The sequence below is a fragment of the Mesocricetus auratus genome, unplaced genomic scaffold (assembly GCF_017639785.1).
Source record: "Mesocricetus auratus isolate SY011 unplaced genomic scaffold, BCM_Maur_2.0 Super-Scaffold_100029, whole genome shotgun sequence".
Classification (NCBI taxonomy): domain Eukaryota; kingdom Metazoa; phylum Chordata; class Mammalia; order Rodentia; family Cricetidae; genus Mesocricetus; species Mesocricetus auratus.
The window spans coordinates 6,474,836-6,482,348 of record NW_024429210.1 but is presented as its reverse complement, the minus strand read 5'-3'; the positions used below and the strand labels follow the sequence as shown (position 1 = coordinate 6,482,348).

The window sequence follows — 7,513 nt, the reverse complement described above, 5'->3', positions numbered from 1 at the left end:
TTTGCTCATCATTCCTCTTTGCAACTGGGCTCTAGGTGTTCAGTTCAGTGTTTAGCTGTGGGTGTCTGCCTCTGCTTCCATCAGCTACTGGATGAGGATTCTAGGATGGCATATCAATTTCATTATCAGGGGAGGGCATTCAAAGTAGTCTTAATGCCAGTTGGTGTCATTTTTGTAGATCTGTGAAGATCTCACTAGTGTCGGATATCTCCTCCAATTTATAATGGCTCCCACGCATCATTCTCTCCTCTATTCCTGCCCACGCTCAACCTTCCTGTTTCCCCATGTCTTCCTCTACTCTACTCTTCTCCCCCACTCTTTCTCACATCCCCCTCACTCCTCCCCTCTCCCCTATTTCCAATCCAATTATGAGATATCCTGCCCTAACCTGCCATGCATATCTATCTTAGGGTCCTCCCTGATGACCAGACACTCTGGCGCTGGGATTGCAGGCTACAATCCATATATGAGTGAGTACACACCATGTTTGTCTTATTGTGACTAGGTTACCTCACTCAAAATGGTTTCTTCTAGTGCTATCCATTTGCCTGCAAATTTCCAGATTCCATTTCTTTTTCTACTGAGAAGTACTGACTGTTTTTGTGCCGATACCAAGCTGTTTTCAGGACTATAGCAATATATTAGAGCTTGAAGTCAGGGATGATGATGCCTCCAGAGGTTCGTTTATTGTACAGGGTTGTTTTGGCTATCCTGGGTTTTTTGTTTTTCCATATAAGTTTAGGGATTGTCCTTTGGAGGTCTGTGAAAAATTGTGCTGGTATTTTGATAGGGATTGCATTGAATCTCTAAATTGCACTTGGTAAAATTGCCATTTTTACTATGCTGACCTATCTATCCAAGAACATGGGAAATCTTTAACTTTTCTGCTATCTTCTTTAATTTCTTTCTTTAAAGACTCGAAGTTCTTGTTATACATATCTTTCACCTGTTGGTTAGAGTTACTCCAAGATATTTTATGGGTTTGTGGGTATTGAAAAGGGCGATGTTTCTCTAATTTCTTTCTCATCCCCCTTTATAGTCTATATAAAGTAGGGCTACTGTTTGGGGTTTTTTTTAGTTAATTTTGTATCCTGCCTCTTTGCTGAAGGTGTTTATCAGCTGTAGGAGTTCCCTAGTAGAGATTTTCAGGTCACTTACGTAAGCTATCAAATCATCTGCAAATAGTGAAAGTTTGACTTCTTTTCCAATTTGTATCCCATTGATCTTTTGTTGTCTTATTGCTCTAGCAAGAACTTCAAGTACAATATTGTAGAGAAATGGAGAGAGTGGACATCCTTGTCTTGTTCCTGATTTTAGAGGAATCGCTTTGAGTTTCTCTCCATTTAGTTCGATGGTGACTGTTGGTTTGCTGAATATAGCTTTTATTATGTTTAGGTATGTTCCTGTTATCCCTGATCTCTCCACGACCTTTATCATGAAGGAGTACTGGATTTTATCAAAGGCTTTTTCAGCATCTAGTGACATGATCATGTGGTTTTTCTTTTTCAGATTGTTTATATGGTGGATTAAATTGATGGATTTTCATACGTTGAACCATCCCTGCATCCCTGCGATGAAGCCTACTTGATTATAGCGTTATGATTTTTCTGATGTGTTCTTGGATTCTATTTACAAGTATTTTATTGAGTATTTCTGCATCAATGTTCACAAGGCAGATTGGTCAGTAAGTTCCTATCTTGGTTGTGTCTTTGTGTGGTTTGGGTACAAAGGTAATTGTAGCCTCGTAAAAAGTGTTTTGTAGCGATTCTTCTGCTTCTGCTAGGTGGAACAACTTGAAGAGTATTGGTATTAGCCCTTCCTTGACCTGATGATTCTTTCAATTTTTCCCAGGATCTGTTGTTATGCCCCCTTTTTCATTTCTGATTTTATTAATTAGCATGTTCTGTCTCTGTTTTTTCATTAGGTTGGATAAAGGTTTGTCCATCTTGTTGATTTTCTCAAAGAACCAACTCTGTGTATCATTGATTCTTTATATTTTTTTCTTTGTTTCTACTTCATTGATTTCAGCTCTCAATTTGATTATTTCCTAGCTTCTACTCCTCCTGGGTGAGTTTTCTTCTTTTTGTTCTAGAGCTTTCAGGTGTTCTGTTAATTCTCTAGTGTGGCAATTCTCCAGTTTCTTCACGTGGGCACTTATTGCTATGAACTTTCCTCTTAGAATTGCTTTCAGAGTATCCCATAGGTTTGGGTATGTTTTGCCTTCATTTTCATTGAATTCTAGGAAGTCTTTGATTTCCTTCTTTATTTCTTCCTCTACTCAGGGGTGATGCAACTGAGCATTGCTCAGTTTCCATGAGTTTGTGGGGTTTCTGCAATTTGTGTGGTTGTTGAATTCTAATTTTAAGCAATGGTGATCTGACAAAATACAGGGAGTTATTCCAATTTTTTGTACCTATTCAGGTTTGATATGTTGCCAAGTATGTGGTTGATTTTAGAGAAGGTTCCATGTGGTGCTGAGAACAAGGTATATTCTTTTTTGTTTGGATAGAATGTTCTATAGATGTGTGTTAAACCCAATTGGATCGTAACTTCTGTTAGTTCAATTGTTTCTTTGTTAAGTTTCTGTCTGGAGGATGTGTCCAGTATTGAGAGTGGGGTATTGCAGTCTCCCACTATAAGTGTGTGGAGTTTAATGTGTGATTTGAGTTTAATAATGATCCTTTTATGAAAATGTTTGCCTTTGTATTTGGGGCGTAGACTTCATCCTGATGTATTTTTCCTATGATGAATATGAAATTACCTTCTCCATTTAGTTTGGAGTCTATTTTGTTAGATAATAGGATACATAAGCTTGCTTCTTATGTCCACTTGATTGGAACATCTTTTCCCAACCCTTAGCCTTGAGGTAATGTCTGCCTTTGAAATTGAGGTGTGTTTCTTGTATGCTGCAGAAGGATGCATTCTGTCTTTGTTTCCCTTCTGTTACCCTGTGTCTTTTTATAGCTGAGTTAAGACCTTTGATATTCAGGGATATTAATGATCATTGATTGTTGATTCTTGTTTGCTTTGGATCAGTTTTTAGTGGCGGTTTTTTTTTGTGAGGTTTTTTTCCCTCTTTCCGACTTCTGGTAAAGTAAGATTATCTATTGGCCATGTTATATGAGTGTAGTTAACTTCCTTGGGTAAGAGTTTTCCTTCTAGAACTTTCTGTAGGATTGGATTTGTGGATACGTATTGTTTAAATCTGGTTTTGTCATGGAATATCTTGTTTTCTCCATCTATAGTGATTGAGAGTTTTGCTGGGAATAGTAGTCTGGGCTGGAATCTGTGGTCTCTTAGTGTTTGTAGAACATCTATCCAGGACCTTCTGGCTTCCACAGTTTCCATGGAGAAGTCAGGTATAATTCAGATAGGTTTGCCTTTATATGTTACTTGGCATTTTTCCTTTGCTGCTCTTGATAGTCTTTCTTTATTCTGTATGTTTTGTGTTTTAATTATTATGCGGTGAGGGGAATATTTTTGGTCCAGTCTATTTGGTGTTCTGTAAGCTTTTTGTACTTTCAGAGGCATCTCCTTCTTCAGGTTGGGAAAGTTTTCTCCTATGATTTGTTGAATATGTTTTCTGTACCAATGAGCTGGGCTTCTTCGCCTTCTTCTATACCTATTTTTCTTAGGTTTGGTCTTTTCATGGTGTCCCATATTTCCTGGATATTTTGTGTTAAGGACTTGTTTCATTTAAGACTGTCTTTTTTCGATGAATCTATTTCCTCTAGTCTATCTTCAGTGCATGAATTCTGTCTTCCATCTCTTGTATTCTGTTAGTTATGCTTGCATCTGTAGTTCCGGATAGTTTATTCAGTTTTTCTATTTCCAGCATTACCTCAGGGTGTGTGTGTGTGTGTGTGTGTGTGTGTGTGTGTGTGTGTGTGTGTCTCCATTTCAGTTTTCAGGTCTTAAACTTTTTGAATTGTTTGCTTCATCTGTTTGATTGTTTTTTCTTGGCTTTCTTTTACAGATTTGTTAATTTCTTACATGTTTTGTTTTTTTTTTCTTCCATTTCTTTAAGGGGTTTTCTCATATCTTTTTGAGGACCTCTATCATTTTCATGAGGTTGCTTTGAAGGTCATTCTTTTCTGTTTCATCTGTGTTGCGATGTTCAGGTCTTGCTGGTGTAGACTTTATAGACTCTGGTTGTGTCATACTTGTTGGCTGTGCTTTTATATTGCTGTCTTCCCATCCCTTTATTCAGAAGGAGCTCATGGGGTCTTTTCCTCTCCTGATGTGTTTTGGTCTAAGGATCTCTTTCAGTGCGTTCAAGCAGGTCTAACACTCTGATGGGTCACACAATGGGTGCAGGTGTGTCTGAGACATTCTCAAGCCCATGTGGAGACTGGAGAAAACTGAAGACTCAATCTCAGGGCAGGGGCCAGAGTGAAGACTGATGTGTTGCCAGATTCGGAGTGATCCTTTCTGGTGGGACAGGTCCTCTCTAGGCACAGGGCATGTCCAGTGAGATGGAAGCAGGGGGATGTTGGGAGTTGGGGCCCAGAGCAGAGCCCCCACTCACCTCAACAGGGCAGGGGCTGGAGGGAATTGAAGCCCAAACTAATTTTTAAGCTTTCTTGGGATTTATGTGAATAGTGGATATTTATGGGCAGAAATTGGGGACCATTTGCAAATTAATCTTTCTTTGGGCTGCCATTTCACAAAAAAACAACATGGAGATTTATTGTTAATTATGAAAGCTCAGCCTTATCTTAGACTTGTTTCTAACTACTTATAACTTAAATTAACCCACATTTCTTAATCTACAGCCTTCCACATACTCATTATCTCATCACCATTTTGCCCTTGCTAGTTTTCTATATATGGCTGGCAACTCCACCTTCTTCTTCCCACAATCCTCTCTGCCCCGAAAATCCTGCCTAGTTATTGCCTGTTTAGTTTTTAATGTGTGACATATTTACATAGTGTACAAAAATATTATTCCACAACAGGATTGACTCTAACCCTGCCCCCAGAGCACAGGAAGAACTATGGAAGACAGAGTGAAAGAACATTAAGAGCTGAAGGAAGGACAGCAGCCATGATTGCCTGCACAAGATCTGCACACGTCTAGATGTAAGCAGTTAATGGCAGGTGAGAGGGAAGGGTTCGTGGGGTTCCATTATGATACATTGGTAGCTAATGCATGTTGGGAAAAGAAGACACATTTACTTCAATAGTATAGTCATTGGTGTCCATGCACACACACACACACACACACACACACACACACACACACACACACACACACCATTTTTATACGGAACTGTAATGAAACTTATTGACCACAAACATAGACATGGGAAGAGAAGAGAAGGAAAAATAGCAACAGGAGTGGAAGGAGGACAAAAGAAGAGAGCTACAGGAGTATGGACAAAATATATTGTGTGCAACATATATGGAAATATTACAATGTATAACTAATATATCATAAAACATTTTAAAATTCATATCAATGTTAAATAACAAACAACCAAGATATATTAGTTTTAAGCACTAAAATAGTTAAAATATGGATAATACCAAGTGTTGGCAAAGTTGTGGGTTGGCTAGAATGAACTCTGACCCATGCCTTATATGTTATGAAAAAGTTGAGTTACTCTAGTTTGGCACATTTCTACAAAGTTAAATATATGGTTTTTATATGCTCCAGCCATCCACTTTAGAAATAAATACCCAAGAGAACTGAAAACATACACCCACACAAAAAATGTTTAGATAAGCTTTATTAATAATATGTAAGAGACAGAATCACCACACATCTTCAATATCAGAAGAAACAATGAATGAATATGTTGTTGTATACCTCTTCTTGCTCATAAAGAGCAAATTTACTAATAATACATACACAAAAAGGTATAGACTATGCAGTTTCAGTTATAGGACATTCTGATGAATCAGAAAGGAGATCAGTGTTTTCATGGGGCAAGGACATGAAAAAATAGTAGGAACAATTAAAAGACTTTATAATTTGATTGTGATAATTGAGTGGATACTTATAAAATTATCAAACTTTCTTGAATCGCTTACATTATATCTTTTTTATGGTGTTTACCATGCAAGTCTTTATTTTATAAATGTATGAGACATATTTCTTATTACAGTACAAGGTGGGTTTTTCTGTATATTTTCTTTTTTAGCTTTCTTTTTATTTATTCTATTTTTTCTTCCTTTTTTATTTAAGTTAGAAACAAGCTTGCTTCACATGTCAAACTAAGCTCCCCAGCTCTCCCCGCTTCTCCCCTATTCCTCCCAGCAGGCCCCCCAGTTCCCCACCCAATTTCCACTCCGATCCCCAGGAAGGGTGAGGCCCTTCATGGACGATCTCCAGATTCTGTCATTTCAACCAGGGCACGGCCTAGGCCTTCCCACAAGTGTCCAGGCTGAGAAATTTCCCTCATTATGGAATGGGCCGCCAAAGTCCATTTGTACATCAGGGATAAATACTAACCAAGGCTCCATAGATTACCTAGGCCTACTCACTGACACCAACATTCAGGGGGTCTTGATCAGTCCCAGGCTTTCCACATAGCCATCATTCTGGGGTTCAAGAGCTCCCCCTTGTTCAGGTCATCTGTTTCTGGGGGTTAAACCAGACCAGTCTTAACCCTTTTGCTCATCAGGTCTCCCTTTCTGTCACTGGATTCCTGGAGTTAAGTTCAGTGTTTACTTGTGGGTATCTACCTCTCTTTTCACCAGTTGCTGGATGAAGGTTCTGTTTCCCAGACTCTCTGGCAGTGGGATTGTATGCTACCATTCCCCTGATTCAAGTCTAAAATCCATATACGCGTGAGTACATACCATGTTGCTCTTTTTGTGACTGGGTTACCACAGTAATGATGGTTTCTTCTAGTGCCATCCATTTGCCTGCAAATTTCAAGATTCCATTGTTTTATTCTGCTGAACAGTACTCCATTGTGGAAATGTACCACATTCTCTCTATCCACTCTTCAGTTGTGGGGTGTCTAGGTTGCTTCCAGGTTCTGGCTATTACAGATAATGCTGCTATGAACATAGTGGAACATATGTCCCTGATGTATGAATGTGCATCTTTTGGGTATATGCATAACAAAGGAATTGATGGGTCTTGAAGTAGACTGATTCCCATTTTGCTGAGGAATCTCCATATTGATTTCCAAGGTGGCTGTATGAGTTGGCACTCCCACTAACAGTGAAGGAGTATTCCAATTTCTCCACAACCTCTCCAGCATAAACTGTCACTGGAGTTTTTTATTTTAGCCATTCTGACAGGAGTAAGATATCTCAGAGTTGTTTTTATTTGTATTTCCTGGATAGCTAGGGATGTTGAATATTTTCTTAAGTTTCTCTCAGCCATTTTAGAATCCTCTACTGAGAATTCTCTATTTAGTTCTGTACTCCACTTTTTGATTGGAACCTTTGGTGTTTTGGAAACTGTTTCTTGAGTTCTTGGTAAATTTTGGAGATAAGCCATCTATCAGATGTGTGGTTAGTGAATATCTTTTCCCAATCTGTGGGTTGCCTTTTT

General features: G+C 38.6%; 1 long non-coding RNA gene across 1 annotated transcript in view; it reads left to right on the top strand.

The window, feature by feature from the left end:
* The first annotated feature begins 3,504 nt into the window (after positions 1-3,504).
* The window catches only part of LOC121134688, a 108,336-nt gene continuing 104,327 nt past the window's right edge, over positions 3,505-7,513 (top strand). The window contains exons 1-2 of the long non-coding RNA XR_005871806.1: positions 3,505-3,543; positions 4,959-5,100. This is a non-coding gene — a long non-coding RNA (uncharacterized LOC121134688). The remainder of the gene's footprint in view (positions 3,544-4,958; positions 5,101-7,513) is intronic.